Consider the following 14,100-nt stretch of genomic DNA (forward strand, 5'->3'; position numbering starts at 1 on the left):
GTGAGACACACCACCCAACTCAGCTTCTCTGAGGGGCACAAGCCCAAACGCAGACTCAAAAGCCATCTACCAGGAGCTGACCTACCCCTCCCATGAGGCTAGGAACTCCTTCCCTCCCAGCTTTGCTACACAGGATGAGAGCTTCCCCGGTGGCTCAGTAGTAAAGAATCTGCCTGTGCTAAAGTGGTAAAGAATCTACCTGCCAATGTAGGAGACACAGGTTTGATCCCTGACCCGGGAAGACCACCTGGAGAAGGAAATGGCAACTCACTTCAGTATTCTTGCCTGGGAAATTCTGTAGACAGAGGAACCTAGTGGGGGATTCCATGGGGTCACAAAGTGTCAGATGCAACTGAGCACACACACACACACACACACACACGAAACCTGTGATGTTAAATTTTCTTGTTCTTTTTTAAATGTAGTTGATTTACAATGTTGTGATAGTTTCTGGCATACAGCAAATTGATTCAATTATACATGCTTAACATATATATACATGTCTTTTCATATTCTTTTCTATTATAGCTTATGATACGATATTGAAGATAGTTTTCTATATTATACAGTAGGACCTTCTTGTTAATCTATTTTATTTTAAAAATTTAAGGCGTAATCTAGAAAGTAAAAGTCTCCCCTCCCCAGACCTCTCTCCCACTGCTCAGAAGTAGCAGTGTTAACAGTTTCTTGGGTGTTTTCCATATAAGTATCAATGTGTATTGTTTGTAATTTTTTAAATAACTATTTTTAGAGCCTCAAAAAAATTATAAATCAGTGTCCAGGCCCTACCAGACTCTCTGTTATGAGTGTAAGGAAAATACCTAGAGAACTTAACAATGGTTCCATCTTCACTGAAGGGTTTATGTTCTCATCTGTGGGACAGAAACCAGTATAATCTTTGACACCCAGAGAACTGCAGTCAACCTCTTCAATATACCCCTCTTAGCTAATGTCAAAGGCATGATGCTTAAAACATCAAAATTTAGGAGATTGCACAAAAATAACACATTAAAAATACAAATGCTTGCTTTATATTGCTGATAGGACATGTTGGTTAGAAAAAATCAGGCCAAAAGCATGTTCAGGATATATTTTTTTAATGCATTATATTGACATACTATGCGTAAACTATTTCTAGGCAGCTTCTTCAGTATGCTGCTTGGAGAACGATGGGTAATAAGATAGAAGTTTTGGAAATTATAGGGAAATGTATTTTTCTAGCGTTGGCGCAGTATCAGACAGGAATTGTATTCAGCAGCTAGTAGCAGAGCTCCAGTTGCTGTGAATTAAGACATTTTAGGGTTTATCCTCTGATGTGAAAAGCTAGAACAAGCATGGCAGCTCCTCCAAGTTATTTGGAATTCAGGCTCCTCTGATTCTTTGCATGTAACTTCAAACCTCAAGGTCAAGCTTTTCATGTTCATATTATAGCTACGGAGCTCATGTTCTAACTGCGTAGAAGAAGAGGAAGGGGAAAAGTGGTTGTCCCTCGAAGCTTAAGTTATTGCCCTTTAAAGAGCTTTAAAGACCTGTTTACAGCTCATTGGCCATCCTTAACTGCAAAGAAACTGAAGAAATGTTGACTTTTAGCTGGGCACTTTGCCACTCCAAATAAAATCAGCTTTTTATTTTTAAAGAAAGGGGAAGTAGAGAGGCTACAATAGGCATTTAGCAATCTCTGCATTGGCATCTTCTCCAAGAAAAGGTATAACTTTGCTCTGGTAGGCACAAAACTTAATTTTCCCAAATGTCTTGTAGCTCTAGAATCTCCCTGCTACATGAAGGGCACCATTCTACAACCAGATGTGCAGATCAAAAATCTGTGAGTCATCTTTGATTCTTCTTTTGCCTTTCATGCAAACCATGAGCATGTTTTGTTGACACTACCTCCAGGATATGTCCCCTGCCTTTCTAAATCAAACCTTCACGGTCACCATGGTCCAAGCCGCCCCTACTCCTGTATTCTGGTCTTCTTGCTTCTGCTGTCTCTTTTTCTTAGTGGCAAATCCCTTGGATTCCCCAGACTTACAGAATCATGATTTCTAAAGAAAAGTCCCCAAGAAGCTGCATTTTAACTAAACCCTTGGGTAATTCTTTTATTATTATTATCACTATATAAAAATAACATAAAATGTACCATTTTAAGGCTTATAATTTAATGACATTATATGCATTCACAGTGTAGTACAACCCTCACCACCATCTATTTTCAGAATCTTTTTTCATCACCACAAGCGGAAACCTCATAACCATTAAGCAGTCAAAATCCATTCTTCCTGTCCCCGGGCATAAATCCACTTTCTGTCCCTATGGATTCACCTCCTCTGGACCTTTCATATAAATGGAATTATACAACATGTGGCCTTTTCCATATGGTTTCTTTCATTTAGCATAATGTTTTCAAGGTTCATCCATGTGGTAGCATGTGTCAGTACTTCACTCCCTTCTATGGCTAAGTAACATTCCACTGTACGGAAATATCATATTTTGTATATTCTTCTTTTGGTAAACATTTAAGTTGCTTCTACCTTTTGACTATTGTGAATAACACTACTAAGAACATTTAAGTAAAAGTGTTTGTTTTCAGTTCTTTGGGGTATATACCTAGGAGTGGAATCTCTAGGTCATATCAATTTCACATTTCAAGTTATTAAGGAACTACCAAACCCTGCTTCCATTCTGCCCCCTTATTTATTCTCCACACAGTAACCAAATCAACTTCTTTACATTTAATATAGATCATCCTACAATCCCACATAAAACTCTCCAACAATTACCCACTTCTCTTAGAATAAAATCCAACTTCATTATATTGAGGGCTTCCCTGGTAGCTCAGCTGGTAAAGAAGCTGCCTGCAATGCAGGAGACCTGGGTTTGATCCCTGGATTGGGAAGTTCCCCTGGAGGAGGGACAAGCTACCCATTCCAGTATTCTTGAGCTTCCCTGCTGGTTCAGATGGTAAAGAATTTGCCTGCAATGTGGGAGACCTGGGTTTGATCCCTGGATTGGGAAGTTCCCCTGGAGGAGGGCATGGCAATCCACTCCAGTACCTAATGTGGCCTCTGCCCCTCTTTCCAATGTGTCTCTTAACTCTCTCTCCTCACTTCTAAACACTCTCTGTTCCTGCCTCAGGACCTATGCATTTACTCTACCCACTGGCTAGAGTACTCTTCCTCCTAATCTTCCCATGGGAGACTTGCTCTCAGCCTTGAGGCCCTACCTCAAGCAACACTTCCTTAGAAAACACTTCACTGACCACCTTATCTAAACCAGCCCCACCCCACCCTCAATCACTGCCTATAAAATCACCATTTTACCTTCTTTACAGCATTCACCTTTATCTGAACTTAACTTTTTAATGCATGTTTGGTTGCATTGTCTGCCTCCTTCTAGAACACCAGCTCCATGACAGTGAAATTGTTTGTTTTGCTAATCCCTGTAACACCTGCTTTCAGTTCAGTGCCTGGCAAGCCAGAGGGTTAATGAATATTAATAATTAAGGACTTCCCCGCTGGTACAGGGAATAGGGGTCCACCTGCTAATCCCTGATCCAGGAAGATTCCACGTACCCCAGAGCAACTAGAGCCCAGGCCCCACAACTGCTGAGCCCGCACTGTAGAACCTGTGAACCACAAACACTGAGCCTGAGTACTACAACTGCTGAAGCCCACGCCCCTAGAGCCGGTGCTCGGCAACAGGAGAAGCCACCGCAATGAGAAGCTGGTGCACTGCCACAAAGAGGAAGCCCGCCTCTGCTCAAGGCAACTACAGAAAGCCCGCGTGCAGCAGGGAAGACTCAGTGCAACCAAAAATAAATAAATCAGAAATTAAAATAATAATGAAAATTCACTAAGTAATCATTTGCTCAAAACCGAATCTGAAAATTTTGCTCGGATTTAGGATAGAGATTGGTAGAGGTTTCAATAAAAAGTCAGTGATCTGAGTATTAAATAGTTTTGTGAATTACTTCTGTGCTGGGAAGTGACAAGCAGATTTCTTGAATATCAAGTTAGAACCTGTGGAAGTACAATTACAAAAATTCATATATGAAATTGAAGGAAAATCAGGGAGAATGTTTAATTAAAAGAAATACTTACATGATTAGAAACTAGCAGTGTCTCACTTGATGATTAAGAGCAAGCACCATGGCCTTCACTAAGTAGCTCCATGACCTTGAGAATACTACATTACATTCATAACATGGACTTAATAAAAAATACCTACTCACAGGCTTATTGTAAGAATTAAATAAGGTAATGCTTGTGAAAGACTTAGCTCAATAAGAAGGAGCCGTTATTACTGATATGCCTTAATAGCTACAAATTAGTAAAAATATGACATTTCAAATGATATAGTTTAGAGTGATGTGGTTATTAGAAAACTTTGGTTATCAGTGAAAAAGGAATCTTAACATCTGTGTTATACCCATAGGATATGTGAACTCACCATTCAATTCCTTTGACAAAAGTCTATTGAGCATTTATAGACAACTGTTGGGTTCAGAAATACAGACACTGTCCCTTTTCTTAAGAAAACAACATTCTTAGGTGAAGGCCATCAAAAAGAGGTAATTCTGGTTTGGATAGCTCTAAGAAACTTCCAGTACTTCCAAACCCTGATGTCCATCAGGAATGAGATTCTGGGAAGTTGAGTTTTTAAACATAGTCTGGTAGACACTACAGTTCTCTCCCAGATTCATTCTCCTCTCCTAAAAATCAGAACTTTTAGCTATGCATTTGACCATCTCAAATAAAGACTACATTTCCCAGCTTCTCTTGCATCTAAGTAGACTAAGTTCTGGCCAATGGATCTGAGAGAAAGTAACATACACAGGCTCCAGGAAATGCACTGCAGTGGGAAGCTCTCTCCCTATTCACCTTTCCTCTCTTCCCATTGGCTGGAATGCAGAAGACAGTGTGAGCCATTTGGCCATGTAGTGGAGAACGGCTTTCCAGGAATGGCAGAACAACAATGTGGAAGGAAATCTGGCCTCCTAATAGACATCCAGAGCCGAGCTGTCATGCCATCTTTGACTTTTATGTGAGAGAGAAATAAATGCCTATTTTGTTTGAGCCATTATTATTTGGAGTCTCTGTCTCCTGAAAACAAGTCTATTTCCAAAATACATATATACAAAATTCCTGGCCCTACCTTTGCAAACTTTTATTGTAGGAGGTCTATGATGAAGCCCAAGTATCTGTATTTTATTAAGTTTCCCAGGGAAATTATTTTGATGTTCCAACAGTTTGGGGAGCCACTGAGTTGCAAATGGCTCAAAAAAGCAATACTAGAAAAGGTCTTGAATAATAAGTAGGAATTAATCAGGCAAAGTCTGGGGGGCAAAGTCAGTCCAAGGAAAAAGGAAAGCCAGAATCAGTGAGAGAACATACGGTGCCAGTGAGTAAAAACCTCGAATGTTTAAGGCTTCAGTCGTGTCTGATTCTTTGCTACCCCATGAACTATAGCCCACCAGGCTCCTCTGTCCATGGGATTTTCCAGGCAAGAATACTGGAGTGGGTAGCCATTCCCTTCTCCAGGGAATCTTCCTGACACATAGTCTCCTGACTTGTGGGTGAATTCTTTACCATCTGAGCCACCAGGGACGCCCTCAGCACTCCTAGAACATTGAATAATAGGCATGCAGGAATAACAGATGAAGCTAAGAAGGATGCAGTGAGTGAAGTGAAAGTCACTCAATCATGTCCAACTCCTTGCGACTCCATGGACTCTACAGTCCATGGAATTCTCCAGACCAGAATACTGAAGTGGGTAGCCTTTCCCTTCTTCAGAGGATCTTCCCAACCCAGGGATTGAACCCAGGTCTCCTGCATTGCACATGGATTCTTTACCAGCTGAGCCACCAGGGAAGCCCAAGAATACTGGAGTGGGTAGCCTATCACTTCTCCAGAGAATCTTCCCGACTCAGGAATTGAACCGGGTCTCCTGCGTTGCAGGCAGATTTTTTTACCAGCTGAGCCACCAGGGAAGCCCTAAGAAGACTGCACAGGTGATGCTATCACGAGGACCTGGGCAGCTACCAAAATACTAGACCTTATAAGTTGTGGAAAACTGTTTTTAAGAGCTTAAAGGAGAAGAGTGATCCAATCAGACTTTTGTTTGTTTGTTCTAATATCTTAGAACATTTGCCTTTATATGTTTATACAATTTTTACAGGACTTTCTGGGTGGCTCAGTCAGTAAAGAATCTGCCTGCAACGCAGGAGACACAGGAGACGCAGGTTCGATCCCTGGGTCAGGAAGATCTCCTGGAGAAGGAAATGTCAAACCACTCCAGTATTCTTGCCTGAAAATCCCATGGACAAAGGAGCCTGATGGGCTACAGCCCGTGGGGGTTAAAGAGTCAGACACGACTTAGTGACTAAACCACCACAGTTTTTACAAATGGGGTTATGATGTATATATTGTTGCCTTTTAATGACAATAAATATTCATCTGCAGCTTCATTCTAAACAGATAAATACCACCTCATTTTATGAATATGTACTATTTTTAACCAGTCCCATTATGATGGCTTCATTCGGCTTCAGTTTTAGCTAAGCTGGAGCTATATTTCCAAGAAATCCTTTCCCTATATAACCTGGGTTATAGCTGGCCATGAGAAAAACGTAGGTAGGATTGGGCAGGCAGAAGTGAGAGAGCAGCCGTTTTTATGCTCTTAAGGCCAGTGTAGGGCTCTGTGCACTCACACATATTGCAGCGCCCTGCTGGTTCACCTCGTTGGTGTGGGGCAGTGGCCAGGCCTGCAGCTCCTCTGGCAACTCTGGGTCTTCTTTGGCTTCTCCAAATCCTGAAAGAAGCAGGTGAAGGATGCCAGCTTCTCCTGCCAATTACTCACATCATCAAGACAGCAGGTGGTAACAGAGGCATGTTCCACTCTGTCCTCACCAGCTCCTGCTCGTCTCTGCATTCCCCAAATTCAGGTGTGTTTTTTTCTTCTCAGTTGTTGACATCAGGCCCAACACCAGATTCAGAAAATCCTCCCCCTTACATCCTGACTAGCTGACCACTGATGACCTCAGATGAGCAACGTCTGAGCTCTATAGTAAGTCCTTTAATCCCTTTCATCCTTTATGGTTGTACTTCTCTGATGAAACTCCAACTGAACCCTAACCCTCTATGTTCATCGGGTTCTCCGGGAATCAGACACTGAGGCAGACAGAGGAATGCCATTGGGAGTAACATCTGGGAAGATAAGACAGTGAGGAAGCAGGACTGGTCCAGTGGCGCCTCAGACAGCAAGGCGGACTTGGCGAAGAAAGATTCAGCTATGTCAGCAGGGAATCTGGAGCCGTTTCTGCTAGAGGAGCCCCACTGATAAGCAAAACTCTCAGGCCCTTGCACCTTGCTCGGTCCTCAGCAGCCAGGACTGCCTCAGAATAGCGTGGCCTCTGCATGAGAGTAAGGTGCATCCCAAGCAGGTCAAAGCTGGAATCTGCCAGCCCCAGCACTCTCTGAAGTGAAGAGCAAGTTCATTCTTGAAGGGACCCCGCCGCGGCGCACCCCACAGCTGCCCCACCCACAGGCACATGGTTAATTGATTCCGGTTTTTCATGCTGCTATAAACAAGACTTAGGTGAATAATCTGGTAGTTCAATCTTTTTGCACATCCATAATTATTTACTTAGGATTAATTCCTAGGAATGAGAGTTCTGAGTCAAAGAGGAGGGCCAGTTTTGAGGCTTTTGATTTATGAAAGCAGAGTGATCCTTAGGAGAGTCATGGTTTTAATCAGAGTTTAATGAACATTGAGGCTGAATATTTTTATATGATTTTGGACATTTGTATTTCTTTTTAAAATTGTCTTGCTCTATGCCTATATGATATTCATCTTTTTAAAAGGATTTGAAAGAGCTATTTATATGTAAAAGATTTTAACCCCATGTTTAACAAATATTAATATAATGTAAAGGATCCTTCAGTTTGCCCTTTAACTTCTTTCGTGTTTCTTTGGATATACAGAATTTTTATATATTTAGTACTATTAATAGTTTCCTTGGTGATTATTCTTAGAAAAGGCTTGGCTACTCAAGATTACATTAATATTCCATTATATCCTTTTTTATTTTAAATCATTTATTTAATCTTGTGATGTGATTTGGGGGGATCTAATATAAATATATAATGTTTTATCATACTGTATAAACTCTGCGTGTGTGTGACTGTACTTTCTTTTTTGTCCCATTGGTCCTTCTGTAGCAATATCCCCACTGTCTTAAATATTTTGGTTTCAGGACTTCCTTGGTGGTCCAGTGGCTAAGACTCCACTGCAAAGGACATGGGTTTGATCCCTCATTGGGGAACTAAGATCCCACATGCCAAAAAAAATGTTCGGTTTCATAATAAATATTACCTTTTAAAACATATGTTAAGCATATACAAATATATGAAGCATAATGTGTGCTATTTAACATAACTATGTTTTAATTATGTAGATTTCATGATGGCTATTAACTATTTAACATAACTATGTTTTAATAATATTTATTTCATGATCATGTTCATTGGTAAGGTAAGGTCCATCTTAAAATTCATTTTTAATAAATATCCACTTCCCAGGCTTCCCTTGTGGCTCAGTGGTAAAGAATCCACCTACAGGAGACACAGGTGCGATCCCTGATCTGGGAATGTCCCACATGCCTTGGGACAACTAAGTCTGTGGGCCACAACTATTGAGCCTGTGCTGTAGAGCCCAGGAGCCACAGCTACTGAGCCCACGTGCCACAATTACTGAAGCCCGCACACTCTAGAAACCAGACTCCGAAACAAGAGAATCCACCAAAATGAGGAGCCTCTCACCACAGCTAGAGAGTAGCCCCTCTCGCCACAATTAGACAAAAGCCTGCACAACAGTGAAGACCCAGCACAGCCAAAAATAAATCATTTTCTTAAAAACCCACTTCCCTTCCCTGTAAGATTATGTGTCTGTTCCTAAATTCACACGTGACAAGTAAAAGATGGCCTTAAATCCTTTAAAACTCCTCTGCTCCAGAGAGGGAGTCCACCTCCTCTCCTCCTGTGGGCTCTGTGACTGGTTTGTCTGGTACATTATGGTGGAAGTGATGTTTCCAGGTTCCGGATTTTCCACTTCCTGTCTCCAGGGTCCCTGTCTCTGGGAGCCCTGAGCTGCCATGGAGGAAGCCCACAACCTTAATACTGCCATGCCAGGGAGCCCAGCCTTCAAGCCATCCCCACCAAGGTGCCAGACCTGTGAGTAAAGCCAAGTCAGAACCTTCAGACCAGCCTGTGGCCAACCAAATACAACAGAGTGGCCTCAGTCAAAGTCAGCACCACGTGCTGCAGAAGAGTTACCCCGCTGAGCCCTGCCCTGATGCACAAAATTGTCAGGTGTAATAAAATGCTGGTTGTTTTAAGCTAAGTTTTTGGGTGACTTGCTATACAGATACTGTTCTATCATGTGATAGAAATCATGACTCCCTGGCAGGGGGAGTACATTCCTGCCCTGTGGACCTCAGGTTGGAGTGTGGCTTGCTTTGGCCACTGGTATCCAAGTAGACAAGTCCAAGTAGGCAGGTCCACAGAGAAACTTAGCCGTGTTTCCTGCAGCTCTTTTGCTTTCCTTCTGCATGAGGCATGCCCCTGAGGGGGGCTGCTCCTTCAGCCTGGGTCCTGCAGCATGAAGCCATGCGGAGCCAAGGAGGGCTGACCCACAGCTAACAACACACAGGGCAAACAAGGAATAAACTCTTGCTGTCTTAAGCCATCAACATTAGGAGTTTTCCATTGTCACAGTCACATTTAGAATAATACGCTACACAACTGTTATTTCTCTCTTTTCATCACTCATGATAAAGTCTGAAAATGCCAGATATTCACTTCTCTAGCCCCTCTTACAGCTAGAGGTGTTCTTATTTTGATCAATGACAACTAAAAGACAATCTATGAGGGGGATATACATTTGGAAAAAAATTTCCTCAATGATCAAAATAGATAGACATGAAAGGAGTTAACTTTAGCTGCCCCAGCCATTCACCTGTTCTAGACTTTGTTCCTTTGATGGTGTGATGGTTAGAGCCACAGCAGCCATTATGTAAATAGAATCAACAAAGCTGAGAATTAAAAGTCAATATACTGAGGAATAGAGAAGGCAATGGTAACCCACTCCAGTACTATTGCCTGGAAAATCCCATGGACGGAGGAGCCTGGTGGGCTGCCGTCTATGGGGTCGCACAGAGTCAGACACGACTGAAGCGACTTAGCAGCAGCAGCAGCATACTGAGGAATGGAAGGTTAAAAAATTTTTGGAGCTTTAATAAAATTGTTGAGACAGCTCTAGAACTGTCTACCACCAAAAACATTTTATAATGTGAGGCAGTTGTCTCAATTGTTAAAGCCACAGTTAGTTGGTAATTCTGTTTTTTGTAGCCGAAAAAAAAAAACCAACAAAAAAACCCTAACTGGTATATAGTTACCTGTTGATTGCATGCAGCCTTTTTCTTTCCACAAGAGCATTCTGATATTCCTTTAAGGAATCCATACCACACACACACACACACACACACACACACACACACACACACACAATGCTCTATATTTTAGTACAAGTGGGATTGCAATCTCCAGCTCCTGGGATGAGCACATGACCAGTCTGGCCCATCAGAGTTTTACATCTACCTGGCTATAGCCAGGTAGTATAGAGGTTTACTTCTTTAAGCTGAGGTTCACTTCTGGGTCTTTTGGCAGCACTAAAAGAGAAAGAGAAAAGGGAAAGAGAGGTTCACTTTTCATTGAGATTGCTGCTGGGGAACAAAACTGGCACAGAAAGCACACACAAAGCAGAATGGAGAGTGAAAAGACAAATTTCTGATGATATCCTTGAGCCTTTGGGACCTTTTGCCAGGTCTCCCTTTGGACTCTCTTTCAGTTATATTAAACAATAAACTTCTATTCTTTCATAAGCTGGTTACAACGGAAAGATTCCTGACTGATACAGACCAGAGTCCTGGTTTACAGGTGGTGCCAAGGGGCCTCAGCTGAAGTAAAGCAGGGGTTGGGGGGGGTGGTGAACTAGGGGAAGGATAAAGCACAATCACTCTACAAAGTACTGCTTTTATCTACCTCTTTCATAGATATAAGAGGCTGAGGCATTGAAGGGTAAAGTTCCTTACCCAAGGTTGTTCAGTGAGTAATCAAAAGGATCCAGATTCAATCTCAGGCTTAATAGAACTCCAAAACTCGTTATTTTTACTGAACCACACTGATTCTCAGGTTAGCTGTATAACCAAGAGTCAAGTCTATATTTTGCTTTGTAAACATCAAAAGAGTTTTATTGGTGTTGGCTGGGTGGGGCAGAGGACAACCCAGAGTTTCCTTCTATTGTATTTGAGAGTCAAGTTCAGAATTCTTAATTACTTTCCTGATTAGCCATAATTAGCTTTACACAACATTACTACTTAAGTGCTGCTCCCCAAGGCTCCTACACGTGCTGTCTCAGGTTCAGTCACCTTGGCAAGGAAAGGGGATTTTGGAATTTTCATCTTATTTTCAGGAATATGTAGATGAGTTTTTCCAGAAAATTCCAGATCAGCAAAAGCCCTTCCCAGCATCTCTGGTGGAACAGGCGAGGGTCAGCTTCAGAGCCTGTCCCACACCTCTCCGGGGAGTTTATTCTCTCTCAAGGGAGAATCCCAAGCACCAAGCCCCCAGCCCCTCCGTGGAGGACTCTGTTGTCTGAGTCCAGCAGGCAGCCAGGTTCACAGGCCCCGTTGCCAAGCCCACAGTCTTATCAGGTCTGGACACAAATGTCAGCAAGGGGTTGCTGCTCTTAACATTTCCAGCTCTGTAACAATTCATCTGTCATAACACCCTGCTGCTTGTCCTGGACCTGACCTGGTGAGTGGACTCACCACGTGGCCACACTCCACCAAACCCAAGCTGACCAGTAGCCCATCTGAGGAGCTGGATGCCCAACCCACCAATGGCTGCCTCCAAAATGGTCCCTGGACCCAGGATTGCTGCCTCCCAGTTCCCCCAAGCCAGTGGATCCCAATGTGTTAGGAAAGGCATTGCTCAGGTACCCAAGATGATTTTCCTAGATGACCCCACAGCTTTAAATAAACCCAATCACTCAGTGACAAGATGGTTCTCTTTCTCCATGCTTGAGATCATCACAAAGGAGTTGTGCTTCAGGCAGCTTTGTCTTTTACAACTCTTTAACGCTTGCTAATCTCCCTTTTTGACTTTTTTTTTTTTTGGTTCCTTTGTGTGTATTGTGTTTGTATGGTTATTTTGTTTATGGCAGTTTGTAATTTACAAGAGTAATATTCAGTTCCCTTTATAAGCTCAAAGACATAAATTTTTAAACAAGTCGATTCATTGGCAAATAATAAGTGAATAATGGCACAGCGCGCAGACTGTAAGGCAACAGTGCCGAGGGTGGCAAATAAATCACTGACATTTGGCAGCTGCTGCTCAGAGCACAGGGCTCCCCGCCCATGTCGTCAGGCACCCGCCTCCCCATGGAACAAATCCACAGGCTACTCTGTCAGAGTCGATATCAAGAGGGTGAGGTTCAACCAGTTTATACCACGGCAGCCAGATGGACACCCCACCCTCCTGCCTGACAAAGGTCTTCAACCTCCTGAGCTCAGCAAGATACAGGGGATTTCAGGCTGAGAAAAGGTGGGGGCGGTTTGCTCCCCCACCCACCAGAACAGCAAGTAGAGACTAGGGGAATCCCCCAGTCCTTCCAGGGACCCTTACTGGTCAGGAGCACTAGTCACTGGTGGGCTTCCCAAGTGGTTCAGTGGTAAAGAATCCACCTGCAATGCAGGAGACACAGGTTCGATCCTTGAGTCAGGACTATCCCTTGGAGGAGGAAATGGCAACCTACTCCAGTATTCTTGCCTGGAAAATCCCATTGACAGAGGTGCCTGGTGGGCTACAGTCCACGGGGTCACAAAGACTCAGACACAACTTAGCAATTAAACAACTAGTCACTGATGCAGAGCAGGTGTGGAACCAGAGCCTATGGGCCAGCGTTTCTAAAAGTTCAATCTTTGGACCTCCAATATCAGAATCATGTATTTAAAATATAGACTTCCCTGGAGACTCAGGAGCTCTCAAATGGGGTTGAAGGGTCTGAACTTTTAATCAGATGATAGTACTGCCAGGAAAATTTGAGAAACATTGTAATGGGGAAAAGACCAACTATAAAGGATGATTCCCACCCACCCACGCCTTCCCTCTCCTCTTCTCTCTATGCCCAAATCTTCCCCCAGAGTGCCCGGAAAAAATAACTATTCAGTGAGATTTATACCCTCCCCCCACCTTCCATTGAAGCCAAAAACCAAGGAAACATCTCTCAATCAAAAAGTCTTTGTTCAAGCAGAAGTCCTCGGACAAAAGCCCAAAATTCCATCAGAAATCAAACATCCGCTTTGCCCCCTCCCCTCAGCTGTGAAACTTATCTGTCAGAATCACATAATCACAATGCGAAAGTCTAAGTGGGGTCAATGTACCACCTCAGATAATTCCATGTTCCTAGAGCCCCAAAGGTGCATAGTCTTTGCATGACCTCAAACTCCCTGGACTCAGAAAACACCAGGAGCTGCCCAGACACCTAACCAGGGGCTCCTTCTAAGTGTCCCATGGAGCGCCAGCAACACCTGAGGATCATGAGCCTGTGTTCTGGAAGGTCCGGCACATGTCAAGCTGAGTTTCTCCAGAGCGCCCTGAGACAAGGTTTGGAGAGCAAGGTGTCTGCTCGTGAGGTGATCCAGGAAACACTGATAGGGGAAAGAGAGACAGGACAAAAGGAGCCAAACAGGGTGCCATGGGAGTAGGCTAATACCGTGGGCAACTGGGCTCAAGCCTGCTGGAGAGTCTGAGAGTGAAGAGAACACGCCCCTGTTGTCCCACCTGAGAGGTGAGGTATTTAGCTTTCCATTTCCAGGTGGCGCAGTGGTAAAAAAAATTCACCTGCCAATGCAGGAGACACAAGAGATGGGGATTCGATCCCTGGGTCAGGAAGATCCCCTGGAGAAGGAAATGGCAACCCACTCCAGTATTCTCTCTGGGAAATCCCATGAAAAGAGGAGCCTGGAGAGCTACAGTCCATGGG

This window comes from Bos grunniens, chromosome 25, assembly GCF_055505025.1.
Source record: "Bos grunniens cultivar Pamir isolate PY7600 chromosome 25, Bosgru_T2T1.0, whole genome shotgun sequence".
Taxonomy (NCBI): Eukaryota; Metazoa; Chordata; class Mammalia; order Artiodactyla; family Bovidae; genus Bos; species Bos grunniens.